This window comes from Arachis hypogaea, chromosome 19 (assembly GCF_003086295.3).
Source record: "Arachis hypogaea cultivar Tifrunner chromosome 19, arahy.Tifrunner.gnm2.J5K5, whole genome shotgun sequence".
NCBI lineage: Eukaryota > Viridiplantae > Streptophyta > Magnoliopsida > Fabales > Fabaceae > Arachis > Arachis hypogaea.
The window spans coordinates 72,582,530-72,605,410 of NC_092054.1; positions in this window are offsets into that span (position 1 = coordinate 72,582,530).

Genomic DNA, 22,881 nt, shown 5'->3' on the forward strand with positions numbered 1-22,881 from the left:
TGGGTTTATGTGATGAAATCCACTCAAATCAAACCAAAATATATCGAAAAGTATGGAGTCATCAATTTCCCTATACTTAAATAATAGCATGTCCTCATGCTAATCACAATCAAAGGAGAAGGGTAAGGAGGGTAAGCAATTTATTAAATGCATCTAACTATATGTATGCAACTATACTAAATACTATCTAATTATATATATATATATATATATATACACTATAATTCCTATTGAATTTGGCAAAAACAAACAAAAGAATCTCAATCAATCCAAATCAAAGCTTAGGGCTAAGACAAAGCAAATATATCAATATGATCAATGTCCAAAGATTTGATTTGAAATTTTCAAAATTAAGTTCAACAGCTTGCAAGAAGATACAAGGTAAGTGAGGGAAACATAGAATTGAGCAATTGAACCCCTCACCGGATATGTTTACACTCTAGTCGCTCAGTGTTTACACTCTTTTAATCATGTTTCTCAAAAATTTCCAAGTCATCTAACAATCAACTAATATTTGATGAATGAATGAAAATATCATGAGGACTTTTGTGGGTTGTAATGGGACTTAGGTAAGGGCAGGATTAATATGGTTAAGTGGGCTAATAGATTGGATCTTTGATTAGCTCAAGTATCCCACCTAATCCTATATCATCCTATATACAAAACAACCTAACTACCCATTTATCCTCTTTTTCACACTCACTCATGCATTATCTTTCCAATTCAACCACATATGCATCCTTTATTTTCATTTTTATTTTTTTCTTTTTTTTATTTTATTTTTTTCTTTTTTCTTTTTTTTATATAAACAAAGTATGCACAACAAAATTTTTCTTTTAGAATTAAAAAGAGATGCATATGTTTTAAGTGATAGATGCATGAGTGATTACCCATTTTTCCAAATTTTCTCAATGAACACTGTTCCGAGGGTTACCTGAAACTGTAGTTCGATCTCGGACGAGGTCTTCTGTGGTGGTCGGTGGTGATGTATCCGATGTGTGGGTGGTGGCCGGAGCCACCATGTCCGACTTGTTGGACTTGTTCGCGATGCTGATCCTTCGTCACCGGAGGGTGGTGGAACCTACAAGGGACTCCGATGCTTAAGTTAGCAAGGGTATTAAGCAGGTTTTTAGTAGAATCAGAGTATGAGTTATACCTGGGTGCTCCAGTGTATTTATAATGATGAGGAGTGACCTTTCTAGAGATAAGATAGTTATCTTATCTTATCTTATCTTATCTTTGAGTGAGGTCATCTTATCTTCAAGGGAACCGCCCTTATCTCTGTAGGCTTGGGCTGCCTTTGGATTTAGGTCGTGTTCCTCTTTTTGGGCCGTATTTGGGTTTTTCCCTGGCGATTTGGCTGAGCTCTTTGAGAAGAGGTCGGGTAGTCCTGAACTGAAGAGTTCGGTCGACCTGTCGTCAAACAACCCGGGTCGGACAGCTCGACCTAGGGTATGAACAGTGCCCCTACTCGAGTGCGGTCTTCCTCTTGAGGTCGAGTCCTTAGTTTTAGGATTTCAATCCTTCTCTGGAGAAGTTGTGCTCGAGCATTGTCTATTTCTTTTTGTAGAGATTCCTCTAAATGCGGAATGTTTTTCTTTTTCCTTCATCCTTTGAAAATGCACGTCCCTTTGCTTTGGGAACGTGCGAGGGTTTAATAACCCATTAATTTTCTTTAATGCTCCATTTCTTTTGCCTCCAACTTTCATTTTGAATTTTCAAAAAAGGTTTTATCTTTTCCATTTTCCTGTCTCTTTCCCCCTTTTCTTTCTATTCTTCTGTTTTGGCTTGCCTGGGATTTACGTTTTTTGTGCTTCTCTTTGCGATGCCCTTTGGTGGTTGTTTGGTGCTTCGAAGGCAATTCTTGATTTCGTCTCTTCATCTTCAACTTCTTCAGCACTTTCCTCCTCTTTCAGGTTTTTTTTTCTTTTACTTTTTTCGTTGTTCTTTCCTTGTGCTCGCATTGTTCTATTCTTGGTAAAGTCTTGAGTTTTCGTTTGGAAAGCTTGAACCTTTTCGTGTTACCATACGTGGTTGTCACTGTAATGCATGTTTTCTGGTTTTCTTTCAACTTTATGCTCCTAGGTAGATTTTCTTGGTATTTTGACGATTTTAGGGGTTCGCATGTTGTTGCTGCTTTTCTGATCGTACTTTTGATTTTGAGGGTTTATGAACTACTGTTTTTTTCTTAAAAAAGATTGATCCTTTGACGACTTTCGCTAGGTTGGTAGTTTTCTTTGATTGATGAACTTTGTAGAAGATAACGATTTTCTGGTAGCTTGCTTTGATTTTCTTCTCGTGTTGTTGCTTGTTTGGAAGGGGATTATTTTTCTTCGCTGAGAGTTTTGTTGGGGTGTAGCTTTATAGACTTTTTTTGGGTCCTTACTTTGTTCCTGCCTCCAAAGGATGCCCCTGGACCTTGGTGTATGTCTTGGGTTTTTCCTTTTATTGTTTCTATTGCTCTGAGTCATGTTTGTCCGAGATGTTTTGATTTTGCCCGAGCTGCTTTAGTTAGTAATCCATTTTCTTTTTCTTGCTGTAGGACTAATTGGCCATGTCTTCTCGCGAAAAATATTGTTGAAACGTCTTCCATGGTTCCTGAGGTATATCCGATTGGCTGGACTCCCTTGTTTTAATGTATGTCTCAGTAGTAAATTCCGAGTATCTTGTGGAACTTAGAAAACATCACCGTATCTGTAGTCGTAGAGACCAGGAGAAAGATTATGAATTGGTAGCGCCAGACTCTGATGAAAGGGTTTGCTTTCCTTCTCTGACCCAAGGGGAACGTCCCTTCTTCTATGCCTACGACTATTTTTTCAGCCAGCTGAACATTACTTTTCCTTTTACTTCTTTTGAGACCGACTTGTTGTGGTCGTGTAATGTGGCCCCATCCCAGCTCCATCCGAACTTCTGGCGCTTCATCAAGATCTTTCAGTTGCTTTGCCAAGAGTTGGATGTCACATCTTCTCAAACTATCTTTCTGTATCTTTTTATTTTGACCAAGCCTGGACTACCAAAGAGAAAGCTTCTTGGGTTTCTTTCAGGTCTGCCCAAGGGCACAAAGTGTTTTCTATGTACAATGAGTCTTTTAAGAATTTTAAGAATTACTTCTTTAAGGTCCAAGCTGTTGAGGGAGCTCAACCATTTTTCTTAGAGTCAAATGGTGAACCTGCCTTCCCCTTATGTTGGCAAAAGAAAGTTGTAGTATCTAGATATACGTGGGAAATGCTTGATAAGGTTGAGCAAGCTTTCGTGACTTTGTTGGAGGGGATTTGGGGACAACCTCCTCATCTTGACACAAAGAGATTTTTAGGAAACCCTTTCCTTGTCCAAGCCGAGCTAGGTAGTGGTCGACTTCTTTTTGCTTTTGGCTTACTTGCTTCTCGTTTTCTATTTCCTCTAGGTTTGTAACTTTGTTTTGTTTGTATTTTTCAGAAATGGTTAAAAATAATGACTCCACGAGGGCCTTTAAGAAGGCGAGGAAGGCTACAGCTGCCCAGAACATCTTGGCTAAGGTGGCTGAGGAGGGATCCTCTCATGTTCCTCTGAAACAGCCGATCTTGAGTTCTTCTGGGCCGAGAAAGATGATTCCTACTCCTCGATTTCAGTTGATTGATCCTTCCCAGGCTTCAGCTGCTACCTCTTCTCCTACTGCTGTTCCTCCTCCAGAAAGACAAAGAACTGTTGAGCCCCTCAATCTGGATGCCTCCGACTTTGATGCTGTCGGGTTTGTTGATCAACAAATTGCTCCTTATGGTGTCATTCCTACTGACGATGTTTCCCTCCTTCGTCACTTAGACTTCATTACCCGTAGTTGCATTAAGATGGCACATATGGGGGCGGCTCTATACCAAACTGCCCAGGATCTTCCTATCCATGCAATGAAGGCCTTTATGGAGGAGACCAAATCAGAGTTTGACCAGATGAAGGGTCTGAAGGACGAGATTGAAGTGACGGTGGCGAGGCTAGAAAAAGAGTTGGAGGGTGAGAAGACTCGGGCTACTGCTGTTGTGGCTTCTGCCAAGATGGCTAAGGATATGGCGCTGAAATATAAGGAGAGCTATGTCACAACTTATTGGGAGATGATGGATATCAGGGAGAGTTTGGAATCTGTCCGAGCTGACTATGCCGAGCTCCAAGGTCATCTTGTAGGCAGTGTGAATGCTACTTATGAGAATTTGAGGGGTTCGGGTTCTTGCGCCCGAACTCGACCTCTCCCTTTTTAGCTTGGACAACATTGTAAAAGATGGTGAGATTGTCCCTGATGATCCTGATGATGATGATGTCGACCCTCCCTCTGCACTATCTCTTAAAACTTCTGTTGCTCCACCTTCCTTGATTCCAGCAGCTGAAGTCGGTCAGCCCGAGTTTGATCCTGATGTCCAGATCTTAAATTGGAATGATGGGACAGTGGATGCAGTACCCCTTCAGACTCGTCCTCCTTCACCCCATGATGCTGCTACTGGGTAGTCTTTGGATCTTCTATAATTTTTTCTTTGGTGTATGATATACAGCGCGGTCTGTGGGCTTTTAAACTCTCATTTCTATAATTTGGTGGTTTGTTTGACTTTGGATATTTTAGTTGCTATTTTAGCAACCTTATTTTGAAAAAACAAAAGTAGTTTTCCAAGCCTCTTGGGGCGACTTCAGGTGGCCTCTTGGGTCTTGTTTAATATAACAACTTTGATTCTATTTGTTGATTGCTTGCTTAATATTTTCCAAGTATCTTCAGGGTGTTGGAATTTTGTTTTCCGACCTCTTTTGATTGCCTTCATACTTTTTATACTTGTAACTTGATTCTTTTGAGGTCATGGCTTTCTGGGTCCAACTTGAAGTCCCTTATAGCGCATGCCCTCTGTCGGCTGACTTCTTCATTTCGGTCTGTTCGAAGTTATTTCTTGTAATCCATTTTGTTTGGGCCTTATCAGGTATCTTTATATGGATTTCTTTATCTGTAACTTTGTCGAGCTGACTTCGCCCCTTCTAAGTTATTTTTAGTAATCCATTTCATTTGGACCTTTGTCAGGTCTCTTTTACGGATTATTTTTATGACTTTGTGATTTTGTTGGGCTGACTTCGTCATGTCGATCCCTTCTAAGTTATTTTTAGTAATCCATTTCATTTGGACCTTTGTCAGGTCTCTTTTATGGATTACTTTTATAACTTTGTGATTTTGTTGGGCCGACTTCGTCATGTCGGTCCCTTCTAAGTTATTTTTAGTAATCCACTTCATTTAGACCTTTGTCAGGTCTCTTTTATGGATTACTTTTATAACTTTGTGTTTTTGTTGGGCCGACTTCATCATGTCGGTCCCTTCTAAGTTATTTTTAGTAATCCATTTCATTTGGACCTTTGTCAGGTCTCTTTTATGGATTACTTTTATAACTTTGTGATTAAGTTATTTTTAGTAATCCTCTTTTTTTAGGGCTGGCCAGGCCTCTTTCCAGGGATATACTTTTTATAACTTTGGTTAATGTGGTTGACTAGTCTGACTTCTTTACGTCGGCCTGTCTTTAAGTTATTTTTAGCAACCCATTTTTATTAAGACCTCGTCAAGTCCTTTCTATGGATCACTTTCGATAACTTCTTGCATTATTCCGTTTTGTCGCCTTTTCATCTTTGCCAATTTTGTAGAAATTGGGTTTGATCCCCGTTTGGTCGACCTTTTGATGAATTTGGTTTTCATCTTCGTTGGTCTTTATCGTGATCGAGCAGCGAATTTGATTTTCACTTTCTGTTGATCTGTAGCTTTATAATCGGGCGATGAATTTTTTGCGTTTCAGATTAATGCGTCTTGATAAGAGGATTTGTAGAAAATCTAAAAAACCTTATTCAAAATAAGGAAAATGCAAATATATACATGTGGGCGTTTTATCCTTCTAAGTCAAGTAGTTCAATGATCTTGGCTCGGTGCCTCGTTAAAAAACCTTTTTTCAGGAAAAAGAGTGCACCTCATCCTCAGATCACTATTACCACCTAGCTGTAGTACCTTCTTAAATTGCTGGCGTGCCATGACCTTGGAAGCTCTCGCCCTTCGAGTTCGGTCAGCCTGTAGTAGCCCTTTCCGAGTACTTCTATGACTCGGTAGGGTCCTTTCCAGTTTGCTGGCAGCTTTCCTTCTCCAGGTCGACTTGTTCCGATATCATTTCAGATTAAGATGAGGTCGCTCTCGGCAAAACCTCGCTGTACTACCTTTCGGTTGTATCTTGAGGCCATTCGACGTTTTAACGCCTCTTCCTTGATCCGAGCTCTTTTTCGGATTTCTGGAAGTAGATCAAGTTCTTTCTTTTGAAGTTAGGAGTTGGCCTCTTCACTGTAGTGGATTACTTTGGGTGATCCTTCTTCGACCTCCACTTGAATCATTGCCTCCATTCCGTAAGCTAATCGGAAAGGTGATTCCTTTGTGGTGGAGTGTGGAGTTGTCCGATATGCCCATAGGACTTGTGGGAACTCTTTAGCCCAGGCTCCCTTTGCATCCTGTAATCTCTGTTTTAGCCCAGCTAATATAACTTTATTGGTAGCTTCTGCCTGTCCATTAGCCTGGGGATGTTCTACAGATGTAAATTGGTGCTTTATTTTCATGTCGGCCACTAATTTTCTGAAGCCTGCATCTGTGAATTGAGTGCCATTATCTATGGTGATGGAGTATGGGACCCTAAACCTTGTGACAATGTTTCTTATAGGAATTTTCGACTTCTTTGAGCAGTGGCGTTGGCTAGGGGCTCTGCCTCAATCCATTTTGTAAAATAATCTACCCCGACGATGAGGAACTTGACCTGTTCTGATCCCTGAGGGAACGGCCCAAGGAGGTCGAGTCCCCATTTTGTAAATGGGCAGGGTAAGGTTACGCTGATGAGCTCCTCTGGTGGGGCGATATAAAAATTAGCATGCTTCTGACATGGTGAACATGTCTTCACGAATTCCATTGCTTCTTTTTGCAAAGTTGGCCAATAGAATCCGACCCGGAGTACTTTTTTGGTGAGGGCTTGTGCTCCAAGATAGTTGCCACAGATGCCACTGTGTACTTCTTCTAAAACTTCTTTTATGTTGGAAGTCGGCACACATTTTAACAGTGGTGTAGTATTGTGCTTCCCGTTTTAACCTCTTTGCCTCATTCTTATCTGTAGGGAGTGTTTCTGTTTTGAGGTAATTAATTATGGGAATCATCCATCCTTGATCCAGACCTGTTATGGGTAGGACCTTTTCTTCTTCCGAGATTGACGGGTTTTACAGCATCTCTTGGATGAGGCTTCTATTGTTACCCCCTGGTTTGGTGCTGGCTAGTTTTGAGAGTGCATCATCTCGAGCATTCTGTTCCCGGTGTATGTGGCGGACCTCATATTCCCCAAATTGTCCGAGCTGCTCCCTGGTTTTGTCCAAGTACTTCTTCATGGTGGGATCCTTGGCTTTGTAACTCCCTGCTATTTGTGAGGTGACTACTTGTGAGCCACTGAAGACGATAAGCTTTTGAGCTCCAACCTCCTTAGCCAGCTTCAAACCAGCTAGTAGTGCCTCATACTCGGCTTGGTTGTTTGAGGTAGGGAACCCGAATTTGAGGGAAAGTTTGATTTGGGTTCCTTGGTCGCTTTCTATTTTCACGCCTACGCCACTTCCAGTTTTGTTTGAGGAACCGTCTACGTAGAGATTCCATTCTGTAGGGATTTCCAGGGTGTCCGTGAAGTCTACAATGAAGTCGGCCAGATATTGTGATTTGATGGCTATCCGAGCTTCATATTGAAGGTCGAATTCGGACAACTCGACTGCCCATTGCAAGATTCTTCCTGCTAAATCTGTTTTCTGTAAAATGCCCTTTTATGGGCTGGTTGGTCCGAACCCTGATGACGTGGGCTTGGAAATATGGGTGAAGTCGTCGAGATGTTAGTATGAGAGCATAAGCGAATTTTTCTTTCTTTTGATAGTTCAGTTCGGACCCTTGTAATGCTTTGCTGATGAAGTATATAGGTTGTTGTTCACTGTCGTCTTCTCGGACCAGTGACCATAAACTCCTCTCATCTCAAGTATGTATTTCTTGGGGAAGCAGAGGCCTTGCCAGTGATCATAAACTCCTCTCTGAACATAGAAAAAGAAACAAAGCTGATTGAAGTGTTGAAAGCTCACAAGACAGCCTTGGGTTGGACGATTGATGATATCAAGGGCATAAGCCCTGCCATCTGTATGCACAAAATTCTATTGGAGGAAGATTCAAGGCCTGTAGTTCAACCCCAAAAAAGGCTTAACCCAACTATGAAGGAGGTGGTTCAAGAAGAAGTGATGAAGCTATGGAATGCTGGGATAATCTTTCCAACCTCTGACAGCTCGTGGGTGAATCCGGTTCAAGTTGTACCAAAGAAGGGAGGAATGACAGTCATTTCCAATGAGAAGAATGAGTTAATTCCCACCAGGACAGTGACTGGGTGGAGGATGTGCATAGATTATAGAAGACTGAAAGATGCTACAAGGAAAGATCATTTTCCTCTCCCATTCATCGACCATATGCTAGAAAGATTGGCTGGCCGTGCCTATTATTGCTTCCTGGATGGGTATTCTGGGTATAATCAGATAGTGGTAGATCCTAAAGATCAAGAAAAGACTTCCTTCACCTACCCATTTAGAGTATTTGCTTACAGAAGGATGCCCTTTGGACTGTGCAATGCCCCTGCAACATTTCAAAGGTGTATGCTTTCTATATTTTCTGACATAGTGGAGAAATTCTTAGAAGTCTTCATGGATGATTTTTCCGTCTTTGGAAATTCATTTAACACTTCTCTGCATCATTTAACTCTTGTTTTGAAAAGATGCCAAGAAACTAATCTGGTGTTGAATTGGGAGAAATGCCATTTTATGGTTCCTGAAGGGATAGTTCTTGGGCATAACATTTCAAGCAAAGGTATAGAAGTTGACAAAGCAAAAATAAAAATCATTGAAAAGCTTTCTATACCTGTTAATGTGAAAGCAGTGAGAAGTTTTCTTGGACATGCTGGTTTTTACAGGAGATTTATCAAAGATTTTTCAAAAATAGCAAAACCACTAAGCAATTTGCTAGTGATTGATAATCATTTCATCTTTGATGACAATTTGAAGCATGCCTTTGAAACTTTAAAAAGAAAACTCATTACAGCACCCATTATCACACCCCAAGATTGGGAATTACCTTTTGAAGAAAGACAAACTGCATCATGTTATATACTATGCTAGAAAGGTGTTGAATGAAGCACAGAAAAATTATACCACCACTGAGAAAGAGCTATTGGAAATTTTATATGCATTTGATAAATTTAGACAAAACTTGATTGGTTCAAAGGTTATAGTATATACTGATCATGCTGCTCTCAAGTATCTCATGTCTAAACAGGATTCAAGCCAAGGCTTATTAGGTGGGTGTTGCTATTACAAGAATTTGACATTGAAGTGAGAGATAGGAAAGAGAATGAAAATCAAGTAGTAGACCATTTGTCAATAATATCACAAGAAGTTAATCAAGCTCCACATTTAGTGAATGAAAGCTTTCCAGATGAACACCTCTTACAAATCCAACAAGCTCCCTGGTTTGCAGACATTGCAAACTACAAGGTTGGAAGGAAGATTCCCCAAGAATTCACCAAGCAACAAGTGAAAAAGCTGCTCAATGAGGCCAAGAAATTCTTATGGGATGAACCATTCTTATTCAAGAGGTGTCCAGATGGAATGATTAGGAAATGTGTTCCTGAGAGTGAGATGAGAAACATACTATGGCATTGTCATGGTTCAGCTTATGGTGGACATTTTGGACCAGAAAGAACAGCAGCCAAAGTACTTCAAAGTGGATTTTATTGGCCAACCATCTTCAAGGATGCTACAGAGTTTGTTCAGCAATGCAATGAGTGCCAAAGAGCTGGAGAATTAACAAGGAATGAGATGCCTCAGACCTACATCTTGGAGGTAGAACTCTTTGATCTTTGGGAAATAGATTTTATGGGCCCCTTTCCACCCTCATATTCTTTCAAATACATACTTGTGGCGGTAGAGTATGTCTCAAGGTGGGTGGAAGCCATAGCAACAACCACATGTGATGCACAAATTGTCCTTCAATTCCTTAAGAAGTACATTTTTACTAGATATGGAGTGCTTAAGGGTCTTGTCAGTGATGGTGGTAGTCAGTTTTTCAGCAAACATATGGAGAAACTACTTCACAAATATAGGGGTGATGCATAAAGTAGCTACACCATATCATCCACAGACCAATGGCCAAGCAGAGCTTGCAAATAGGGAGTTGAATAGGATTTTGGAGAAAACAGTGGGGAGCACAAGAAAGGATTGGGCCAGAAAATTAGAAGATGCTCTCTGGGCATATAGAACAACATTCAAAACTCCTATTGGAAAGTCTCCTTTTCAGTTGTTATATGGCAAATCTTGTCACCTTCCTGTAGAGCTTGAGCATAAAGCTTTCTGGGCTACTAAACTCCTCAACCTTGATTCTCAGGCAGTAGGAGAGAAGAGGCTATTGCAATAAAATGAATTGGATGAGTTTAGACTGGAAACCTACGAAAATGATAAGATATACAAGGAAAAAGCCAAGAGATGGCATGAAAAAAGGATATCAAGGAAGGAGTTCAAACCAGGACAGCAAGTACTATTGTATAACTCCAGGCTCAAAGTTTTCCCTGGCAAACTCAAGTGCAAATGGACTGGTCCCTACTTGGTGACAAAGGTTCTACTTATGGAAGCCTTCAACTCCTAGATGAAGCAACAAAGAGCAATTTCACAGCAAATGGTCACAGGGCAAAGCATTACTTGGGAGGCCATTGGGACAAAGAGAAGGAGATTCAGAAATTAAGCTGAGTAAGAATGAAGGATGTCAAGCTAGTGACATTAAAAGAGCGCTTGTTGGGAGGCAACCCAACCAAAGGTAGTTTTCTTTTCCTAAACTATTTTAATAAAAAGGTCAAGTAGACTTATCTATATTACAAGGAGCTAAGTTTGGTGTTACACACCAAAATAATTCAAGGGTGAATGAAAGATGCTAAGTTTGGTGTTCCACCAAAAATCTCATATAAAAAACACATTTCAACCCTCTGCATAGATGGTTACTAGATCCAAGCAATCAGGGAAATCACTAAACCATTGTCTGTCTTCTAGTTTTTAGTTTTATTAATTTTAGCAAAAGCACATTTTTTTCATGTAACTGATGCATCATAGACAGTAGCAAGGGACTAAGTTTGGTGTTCCCTCAGAAAAGTAAGTTCAAGAAACTACAATAGTTCATGCATGCTAACCATTTGCCAAAGTTCTTGGAAAAACAAGCAACTTCTGATAATTATGCAGAAAAGACATTCAGCCTCTTAAAAGAATCATCACCAAAGGAAATGCAAAAGCAAAAGATTATGATGACAAATGGAAAGCTGCAAGACACTCTTGAGAGGTTTTATTGTCACAAAATTCACTTTGCTTTGAAATGTTTTGAATGAGAAGTTGTTGTTTGCCTTTATGTTTAGTTCAAATAATACAAATTTTGATGTCTACACTAGTTTAAATGCTTGTCTTCATCTTCATCTGCATTAAGTCCATGTCTTGTTTCCCTTTTGCATCAATAAGAGAAAATGTCTGAAATAGAAAGTAACTATCCAATGTGCTAGGAATTAGAATGAAGTTTTGTGGTGGTAATTGCTTGATTGGATGATAAGCTCAATAATAAAAGCTGCATAATAGAATGCTCTATGTAGTGTAAACTTAGTTGTTGTCATAAAACCTGTTATTAATGAACATCCCTGAGAAATTAAGAAAAGTGAGAAAGAAAAAGAAAAGCAAAGCCAAGAATTGGCAAAGAAACAAACAATAAGGCTAGACACCAATAGCTTAGACCTTAGGACATATGCCTGTGGTGCTTCCTGTACTAGGATATGCTTGGACAATTAGGTTCTGACGAGTCTTTTAAAACTTGGTAACTTGGATTAACTAATCCGGGATTATCAGCCAAAAGTCTATTATCAAGAGCAACCTAGTTACAAAGCATTTAGTAACCCAAAGAGGTGTTGGGCATCAATGTTCCTAAGAAGAATTGTGAGCCAAGTGTTTGTAGTGAAGAAGTGTTGAGCAAAAATTGAGCCAAAAGGCTGCTGCAACACTTGGCACTGAGCCACCATTGAGAAATAAGCTTTCTAAGCAAAAGAATGAAGGAAAAATAAAAAAGGGATCAATCAAAGAGCAAGGAATTATGACAGCAACTTTAGTGAATCCTCAAAGAAGCATTTCTTATCATTCAGCAAAGAATAATTGAGCTGCATTTTTGTCTGCATAAAATCCCATGGTTCAAATTCTATTATCTGCTAAATAAGGACTTATATACTTCTCTGTTTCACTTCATTTCTTCTCATGTTTGGTGCTTGCTTGGGGATAAGCAAGATTTAAGTTTGGTGTTGTGATGACAAGTCATCTTATGCTAGTTTTACAGGCATTTTTCATTAGTTTCATTAGGTTTTATGCACTTTCTTGCACAATAAGTAAGTAATTGGAGTGGATTTTCATGATTATGTTGAATCAATCAAACATCATTTATTTTACACAAAATCATAGGTTTTATGCTAGAATTAAATAATTTTATGAATGATGCAAAGATCTTGTGATTTTGGTGAGACTTTGATTGGTTGTTTGGTTGCTTGTAGGTGAAGAAATGAGGAAGAAAGAGAAGAGCTAAGAAATCGTTGCAATAGTGAACGTAGCGTTCACTCTTTTACCTTTCTTGTAGATCTTGGCTTGGAAGCAAGGATTGTTAGCCAACCCAAAGGCTAGCGTTCAAAAGAGTGAACTCCAAGTTCACTTTAGTGAACGTTTTTGTGACCTTTAAACCAAGGGAAGTTGGGCTCAAAGTAAAACAAGGAGTAGCATTCAAAGAAGTGAACGCCACGTTCACTATCTCTACCTTTTTCGTGGACTGCTAGCAAATGAAGCAAGGCACAGCATCAAAGCAACAAGGGAAGCGCTCAAAGTCCTAACGTAGCATTCACTTTTGTGAACTTTCTCGCGACTCAAGGATTGGAAACATGGGAGCACCGAGGAACCAAACTCGCGCACCAAGACATGCCAAGGAGCAGCATTCAAAAGTTTGAATGCCAAGTTCACTTTTGTGAACTTTATCGCGCTCAAAGAGGGAACCAACGCACCAAGGAGGCAGCGTTCACTTTTAAAACGTAACGTTCAAATATTGAATGCTAGGGGAGGCCAAGCGCACACAAGGAGCACCAATTTGGCACAAAAGTGAACGCCAAGTTCACAAAACCCAACGAAGCGCTCCACTGGAGCACACTCCTGATCCATTTTCAATCAAGTGCCATCTGGATCCATTGTTTCTTTAAGTCCAAAGCCAAAAGCCCATTCCAAATGCTTAGTAACTAAAATAGAAAGTGTATAAATAGGAAGTAGATTTTATTTGAGAGGGGACCTTTAGCTCATTTTTAGGTTTTCACTTTTAGTTTTCATTTTGAATTTGGGAATTGGGATTAGGTCTAGTTTTCTTTCGATTTGTTCTTGCTTCTGCAACTTCTACTTTCTGTTTTGGGGTTTTTAAATTCAGATTGAAGAACTCCATTAAATTTCTGGATTTGAGAATCATCTTTGCTTTTCTTTTATATAGTTCTGAGAATTTGAGAATTTGATCTAAATCTTCCTTTCTGTCTTTATTTTCATTTCTTTTGCAATTAAATTTTTGTTTGGTCAAGGGAGTGATTGAGATCTAGAGTTGCTTTCTAATCTCATTGCTCTTCTTCGATCTTCAGTTTCTCTTTTAGAATTTTATAATTAAGCTAAGTTTTCTTGCTTTTTTGTTTCTTCAAGCAATTCTTCATTTATATTTTGCTACTGAGCTGAATCTCTTCATCTCATAGCTCTCTGATTTACTTCAGTTTACATTTTCTAGTTCAATTCTTAATCCCAGTATGCAAATCCCCTTTATTCTTTAAGCAATTTACATTTTCCAGCAATTTAGATTCAGCAATTTAAGTTTCTTGCACTTTAAGTTTCTGTCATTTACTTTTCTTGCAATTTAAGTTTCAGCTCTTTTACTTTCTTGTTATTTAAGTTTCTGCAATTTACTTCTTTTGCACTTTAAGATTCAGTCAATTTACCCCTCTCCCTTTTATTTACTTGCAATTTAGCTTTTGTTGATCAAGTTTCACTCAAATCATCAAATGTTTGCTTAACTAAATTCATCACCTAACTAAAATTACTCAATCCATCAATCCCTGTGGGATCGACCTCACTCTTGTGAGTTATTACTACTTGATGCGATCCGGTACACTTGCCGGTGAGTTTGTGTGGAATCATTTTTCCCTCATAAGTCCTTCCTCTTCCTTGGCAATTCTCTCTGGATGATGGCACTACACTCCCTGGTCATCACAACCATTTGTCCTTCTTTCAAGGATCTTTTCTTTGTCAACAACTCCTTTATGAACTTAGCATATAGTGGCATATATTCAAGTGCTTCTATGAAACGGATGTTGATGTGCAGTGTCTTGAATATCTCCAGGAATTTGGAGTATTGCTTCTCTTTGTTTTCTCCCTTGAATCTTTGAGGATATGGTAGCATTGGTTGGTATGCTTTTACTGTGTCCTTTTTGGTTGACTTATCATTCTGTGTAGAAGTTTCTTGCTCCTGCTTTTGCTCCTTCACTTCTTCTTTTGAGTCTTCTTTGTTGTGCTCTTCTTGAATGATGGCTTCTTTCTCTACCTTCTTTCCACTTCTAAAAGTGATTGCTTTACACTTCTCCCATTTTATGGCTTTTCTCGTGTCTCTTGGATTGTTTTCAGTATCACTAGGAAAGGCATTTTCTCGCTTCTCACCTATCTCTGAAATTTGTTTAACCATTTGCCCCATTTGTCTTTCAAGGTTTTTGATTGAGGCCTCTTGGTTCTTGCTTGCCATGGCTTTATCTTGTCTGGCCATATCTTGATTTTTCATAAGTTTCTCCATCATTATCTCTAGATTAGAGATTCTCTGAGAGTCTTAATTTGGTTGTGGTTGTGTGAAATGAGATGGTTGTTGCTGGAAGTTGTTTGAATTATTTGCAGGGGTATTTTGTGGGTAGAATGTGGGTGTGGTAAAGTTATTATTGTGGTTTTGTGAGTTGTTGTGGGGTTGGTAATATGTGTTTTGTGGGTTTTTAAATTGGTTAGTATTATTGGATGAATGACTTGGGTTGTTTGTATTGCAGGAGTTGTTGGAATTGTGGTTCTTTTGCCATGAATTTTTATTATCTCCCCACCTCAAGTTAGGATGGTTTCTCTATGATGAATTGTAAGTATCACCATTGAAGTGATTTTGAGAAGAACTTGAGGTGTTATGCATGTACTGAACTTGCTCTGGTTGTTGCTCATTGTTGCATTTCTCGAAAACTTCTCCATATTGGCCCCATCCACTTGAAGGTTGACTTGCTGTGTTTATTGCAGCCACTTGAAGTCCATCTATTCTCTTTGCCATCATCTCCATTTGCTATTGGATTTGCTGATGCATCAATTTGTTCTGTGCCAAGATAGTGTCCACACATTCAAGTTCTAATACACCTTTCTTTGGAGCTGGTTGGCATTGCCTTTGATGACCATAAAATTATTAATTGTTGGTCACAGTGTCTATGAGATTTTGAACTTCTTCAGCTATCTTCATTAGCTGTAGTGAACCTCCTGCAGAGTAATCCAGGGCTTCTTGAGCTTTTAGAGTCAAGCCCTCATAAAAATTCTGAAGTCTGTCCCATTCACTAAACATGTCAGGTGGACATTTCCTAATCAAGGCTTTGAATCTCTCCCATGCCTTATAGAGTGATTCTTGATCCATTTGAGTGAAAGTCTGCACCTCTGTCTTCAACCTGATCATTCTCTGAGGTGGATAAAACTTAGCCAAGAATTTGCTCACCAAATCATCCCAAGTATTGATGCTTTCTTTGGGAAATGTCTCCAGCCATTGAGATGCCTTATCCCTCAAAGAGATTGGAAATAACAGCAACTTGTAGATATCTGGATGCACAACATTTGTTTTGACTGTTTCACATATCCTCGGAAGACAGATAAGTGTTGATTCGGGTCTTCAAGAGGACCCCCTCCATAAGAACAATTATTTTGCACCAAAGTTATAAGTTGAGACTTCAACTCAAAGTTATTGGCATGAACATTTGGAGTGAATATACTGCTCCCACAGTTTCTTGGGTTGGGGAAGGTGTAAGAGGCTAGAACTCTCCTTAGAGGTTGACCATTGTTGTTGGCCACCTCCTCTGGTGGATTAGGGAGATTATCTTCCATCTCTTGATCTCTCTCTTCTAACTCTTCTTCCCCTATCACTCCCTTCCCTCTTGCTTCTCTTCTCATTCTCAAGAGGGTTCTCCCTGGTTCAGAATCAAAAGAGGTGGATGCACATTTTCTTCCTCCTGGCATACAACATAAACAAACCAAAACATGTGCTTGGTGGGGATGCACAAATCTGCAAGGTTCAACACCTGGGAGACCGAACTATATGCCCAATGAAGAGGTGGTCCTTGTCCTCATCCATCTCTACATGCACACCATTCATTCTCACTCTCTCAACAACATCTTCATCAATATTTGCTCAATCCTCACCCTTCATTTGAATATGACCAAACCACTATTGCCTTTGTCTTGCTTCAATAGGTTATATCCTTGCTATAAATTGGCCAGTAACACTTCCTGAGCTCACATATCTTTGCCTTGTTATTATAACATTTTCATGCAATCATGAGGGTCCTGCAAATAAGGGTAATACCCTTTGGAGAACTGATAAACCCTGATTTTGTGGTTTATCTTATGCTTAATTTGGCGAATTTTATCAACTTTTCTCACATTTATTCAATGAAATAGCATAGTTTTGCAATTCTCCTTTGATTTGTGCTTAAATGTGAAAACATGCTTTTTAGGACTTAAAATAGCTAAATTTAACTCACTTTAATTTCATTCGATGCCTTGATATATTTGTTGAGTGATTTCAGGTTCATAAGGCAAGTATTGGATGGAAGAAGTGAGGAGAAAAGTATGCAAAGTGGGAGAACTCATGAAGAAATGAAGGAACTGTAAAGTTGTCAAGCCTGACCTCTTCACACTTAATCGACTATAACTTGAGCTACAAAGGTCCCAATGAGGCGGTTTTAGTTGCGTTTGAAAGCTAACATCCGGGGCTTCGAAATGATATAAAATTTACCATATGTTACTTTGCGTTCAGGGGCGCGCACGCGCCATGTACGCGTGCGCGCCGATGCTGCTCGTGTCCCACTAAAGAGAAATCGCCCCCAGCGATTTCTAAAGCACTTTGGGCCCAACCCAACTCATTTTTGATTCTATTTCATGCAGAATTCAAGCTTGGGAAAGGGGGGAGCAATTTTTTGGTAGTATAGCATCATGTAGGTTAGTTTCTAGAGAGAGAAGCTCCCTCTTCTCTCTAGAATTAGGTTAGGTTAATTTCTTCTATATTTAGGTTTAATTACATGTTTTCATCTTGTTTCCTTTACAATTTCTTCTTTTACTACTCTATTCCTCTTAGTTCTCTTGTTAATTTTACTTTTATACCTCTTTTATGTTCATGAACTCTTGTTGGAATTGGATATTTTCTTTTATGAAATTTATGTTTGATGTTCTTTTAATATTTGATTTGAGTTGTGAATTTACTTTCCTTGCAATTTATAGTTGGTAGATTTATTATTCTTGCACTTTTACCATGCTTTCCATTTGTACCCACCAAGTGTTTGACAAAATTCTTGGTTGGGCTTTAGAGTAGATTTTGAACATTCTTGGCTTGGAAAGAGTAATTAGGCAATCTTGAGTCATGAAAACCCAACTCATGTTGGTGATCTAGAGTTGTTAGTTAATATTATTTTCATTGATGCTAATCTTTCGCTAATCCAATTAGTGAGTTGATTAGGACATTTGGATTGAGATTAACTAGTCTTGTTTGACTTTCTCTCATAGAAGATAACTTATACCTTTTTCCAATGTTGGAGATGACGAAATAAGATAAATTCTTGCTATTATTGTGATATGATTGATTAGTCTTGTTTGACATTCTCCCTATGTGAAGATAACATGATACCTTCTTCCATATGTTGAAGTTAACTAAATAAGATGAATTAATCATTGTATGACTAGGATAGAAAGCCTATAATCTCAAACCTTGTCGTGAATGTCTCTCTTTATTAATTGCTTTCTTTAGTTACTTGCTTGATTTACTCTTTTTGTCATTTAAATTCTTGTCCATTTATTTTGTTGCCCCTCTTATCAACCAAAAACCCCATTACCCCTTCATAGCCAATAATTTACCATTTTGTTGCAATTCCTCGTGAGACGACCCGGAGTCTAAATAGTTCGGTTAATTTTCATTGGGGTTTGTACTTGTGACAACTCAATTTTTGATTGGGAGGATTGTTTGTTGGTATAGAACTATACTTGCAACGAGATTTCAATTGTGAAATTCTAGACCAACACGACAAATCTCTTTGAATCAAAATGGCGCCGTTGCCGGGGAGTTGCAATGGTGTTATGTTATTGGCTATTGCGAATATTGTGAATATGTTTGCCTTTTGCTTATTTGTTAGTTTTTGTTAGCTTTAGGACTTTATGCTTATTTTTTTTAGCTTTTGCTTTTATTTGTTACTATGAATTCTCACCCCTTTGGTTATGAGTTTGGCTCAAATTATGTTGTAGGGAATGTGAACTATAATGACAATATGCATCAAGGATGGAACAGTCAAAGATGGGAGGAGCCTCAAGGGATTGATCAACTTTCTTGGCAACAACAACCTCCGGATTCTTATGGGTATAACTCTCATCCTAATTCATATCAATCTAATGGATATGGTGACCCTTATTGTGATTGTCAACAACCACCACCATATGCCTATGAACCACCTCCTCAACATAATTTTGCACCACCTTACTCACAATCCACTTTTCACCAAACACCCCCATATGACCCCAACCCATATCCACCAATACCCTCAAGAACCACCACCTCCATATTATCACCAAGATGAATCACCTCCCATGTATGATAACTTTCAACCACATAATGAATTTCCCTTTCCACCACAACCCTCCATGGAAGAACACCCATACACATCCATCCAAGAGCTAATGGATCGTCTCAAGGAAGCAACGGATCGGCTTCAAACAATAATTCGTCGAAAGGAGCAAGAGAAAGCCCAAAAGAATTATGAAGAAATCGAGGCTAACCTTGCCAAAATTAAAGGTAACTTGGACTCATGGGACTCATGCAACAAGCAAAGCATCTCCACGAATGAATGTGAGAAATCAACTGAAGAAAGGAGCATGAAGGAGATTTTAGAATCTCAACATGAGGACAATGAGATGGGGTATGTCTTGCAACAAGTGCATGAGGAAGAGATTGTTGAAGAAGAAGAAGTGGTTGAAGAGCTAGGCAATGTTGAGCAAGAGGTGTGATGAGCGGATAATTTATACGCTTTCTGGCATTATTTTTAGTATGTTTTCAGTATATTTTAGTTAGTTTTTATTATATTTTTATTAGTTTTTAAATAAAAATCATATTTTTGTACTTTACTATGAGTTTGTGTGTTTTTCTGTAATTTCATGTATTTTCTAGCTGAAATTGAGGGACCTGAGCAAAAATCTGATTCAGAGGCTGAAAAAGGACTGCAGATGCCGTTGGATTCTGACCTCCCTGCATTCAAAGTAGATTTTCTGGAGCTACAGAAGCCCAATTGGCACGCTCTCAATTGCATTGGAAATAAGACATCCTGGGCTTTCCAGAAATATATAATAGTCTATATTTTGCCCGAGATTTGATGGCCCAAATTGGCATTCTATGTCAGCATAGAAATTCTGGCGTCAAAACGCCAGAACAGGCATGAAAGCTGGAGTTAAACGCCCAAACTGGCACAAAAGCTGGCGTTTAACTCCAGGAAAGGTCTCTACACGTGAAAGTTTCAATGCTCACCCCAAGCACACACCAAGTGGGCCCCGAAAGTGGATTTCTACACTAACTATTCTAGCTTACTCATTTTTTGTAACCCTAGGTCACTAGTTTATTATAAAAACTACTTTTAGTGATTCATCTTGTACCTCATGACACTCTACACGTTTCATATTGTATCTTCTGCGGCATGAGTCTCTAAACCCCATGGTTGGGGGTGAGGAGCTCTGCTGTGTTTTGATGAATTAATGCAATTACTACTGTTTTCCATTCAATCACGCTTGCTTCTATTCTAAGATATTCAATCGTACTTCAACTTGAAGAATGTGATGATCTGTGACACTCATCATCATTCTCAACCTATGAACACGTGCCTGACAACCACCACCGTTCTACCTTAGAATGAGTGATTATCTCTTAGCCTCCTGGTTCAGATCAGAGTCTTCGTGGTATAAGCTAGAATCAATTGGCAGCATTCTTGATATCCGGAACGTCTAAACCTTGTCTATGGTATTCTGAGTACGATCTAGGATAGGATGACTGTGATGAGCTTCAAACACGCAAGTGCTGGGCATAGTGACAGACGCAAAAGGATCAATGGATCCTATTCCAGCATGAGTGAGAACCGACAGATGATTAGCCGTGCGGTGACAGCGCATTTGGACCATTTTCATTGAGAGGACGGATAGTAGCCATTGACAACGGTGATCCACCAACATACAGCTTGCCATGGAAGGAGCCTTGCGTGCATGAAGAAGAAGACAGTAGGAAAGCAGAAATTCAGAAGACAGAGCATCTCCAAAACCTCAACCTGTTCTCCATTACTGCATAACAAGTATTTATTTCATGTTCATTTACTTTTTACAATTAAATCTAAGAATTATTGATATCCTGACTAAGAGTTACAAGATAACCATAGCTTGCTTCAAGCCGACAATCTCCGTGGGATTGACCCTTACTCACGTAAGGTATTACTTGGACGACCCAGTGCACTTGCTGGTTAGTTGTGCGGAATTGCAAAAGTGTGATTGTGATTTCGTGCACCAAGTTTTTGGTGTCATTGCCGGGGATTGTCTGAGTTTGGACAACTGACGGTTTATTTTGTTGCTTAGATTAGGAATAATTTATTTTTGTTGGTTTAGAGTCACTAAATTTGAGTTTTTTTTATTTGAGTTTAGTTTCATATTTTAAGTTTGGTGTCAATTGCATGCTTTTATTTTCTTTCAATTTTTCGAATTTGCATGTTCTTAGTTCTTTCTTGATCTTTAAAAATTCTAAGTTTTGTGTCTTCTTTGTGTTTTCCTTTAAATTTTCAAAAATTTGTGTTTGATTTTCTAAAAATTTTAAGTTTGGTATCCCTTGTGCTTTTATTTACTTAAAAATTTTTCAAAAATTTGTTCTTGGTGTTCATCTTGATCTTCAAAGTGTTCTTAGTGTTCATCTTGACATTCAAAGTTTTCTTGTTTGTTCTCTTTGTTTTGATCTAAAATTTCTAAGTTTAGTGTCATTTTGTTGTTTTTCTCTTTCCTCATTAAAATTCAAAAATTAAAAAAAATATCTTTTCCTTATTTTACTCATAAATTTCGAAATTTTGCAATAAATTAGTCAAAGATTTTCAAAATCATATCTTTTTTTTAGTCAAGTCAAAATTCTAATTTCAAAAATTGATCTTTTCAAATCTTTTTTAAAAATCAAATCTTTTTAATTTCTTCAATCATATCTTTTTTTTTATAAATTGCAATCATATCTTCTCAATCATATCTTTTTCAAAATAATTTTCAATCATATATTTTTGATTGCTAATTTCAAAATCTTTTTCAAAAAAATCACCTAACTACTTTTCTCTTTCATATTTCGAAATTAACTAAGCATTCTTTTTCCAAAATCTTTTTAATTAATTAATTAATTTAGTTCTCAATTTGCTTTTATTTCATTTTCTTCTAATTTTCGAAATTTTTATTTTATCTTCCATTTATTTTGTTTTATTTTATTTGGTTACTTTTAATTAAATCAAAATAAAAAATTTAAAAATATAATTTATTTGCAATTCATATCAATTCCCTTTTCTCCATCATGGACATAAATGGAAATGAACAGTCCAGAAGGACTCTGGGTCATATGCTAACCCCATTACAGCTGCATATGGGAGTAGCATCTGTATACCTCCCATCAAAGCAAGTAGTTTTGAGCTAAATCCTCAGCTCATTATCATGGTGCAGTAAAATTGCCAGTATTTCGGTCTTCCACAGGAAGAACCTACTGAGTTTCTGGCACAGTTCTTACAAATTGCTGACACAGTACGTGATAAAGAAGTGGATCAGGATGTCTACAGATTATTATTGTTTCCATTTGCTTTAAAAGATCAAGCTAAGAGGTGGTTAAATAACCAACCCACAGCAAGCATAAAAACATGGAGACAGTTAACAGACAAATTCCTGAATCAATTCTACCCTCCAAAAAGGATGACACAGCTAAGGCTGGACATCCAAGGCTTTAAACAAGAGGATCATGATCCCTTTATAAGGAAATATTTTCAGAGTGGGTACTAGGGGTGGGCATGGTTTGGATTTTTAAAAATCCAAACTGGATCCACTTCAGAACCAGTTTTATGGTTTAGGAAACCAAACCAGAACTGGATTGAAAAGCAAAACCGGTTCTAAACCGGTTCTAAACCGGTTTTAAAATTTAAATCCGATTTTATTTACAAACCGGTTTTAAATCCGGTTTTACTTGCAAAACCGGTTTTAAATCCGGTTTTTTTAAAATCCAAATATAAAATCCAGTTTTTTTTTATAAAATCCAGTTTTAAAACCAGATTTTTGGTAACCAAAAATCCAGTTTTAAAACCAGTTTTTGAAAATCCAATTTTAAAACCAGTTTCTTCAACCAAAAATCCAATTTTAAAACTAGTTTTTAAAAATTCAATTTTTAAACCAGATATTTTAACAAAAAATCCACTTTTAAAACCA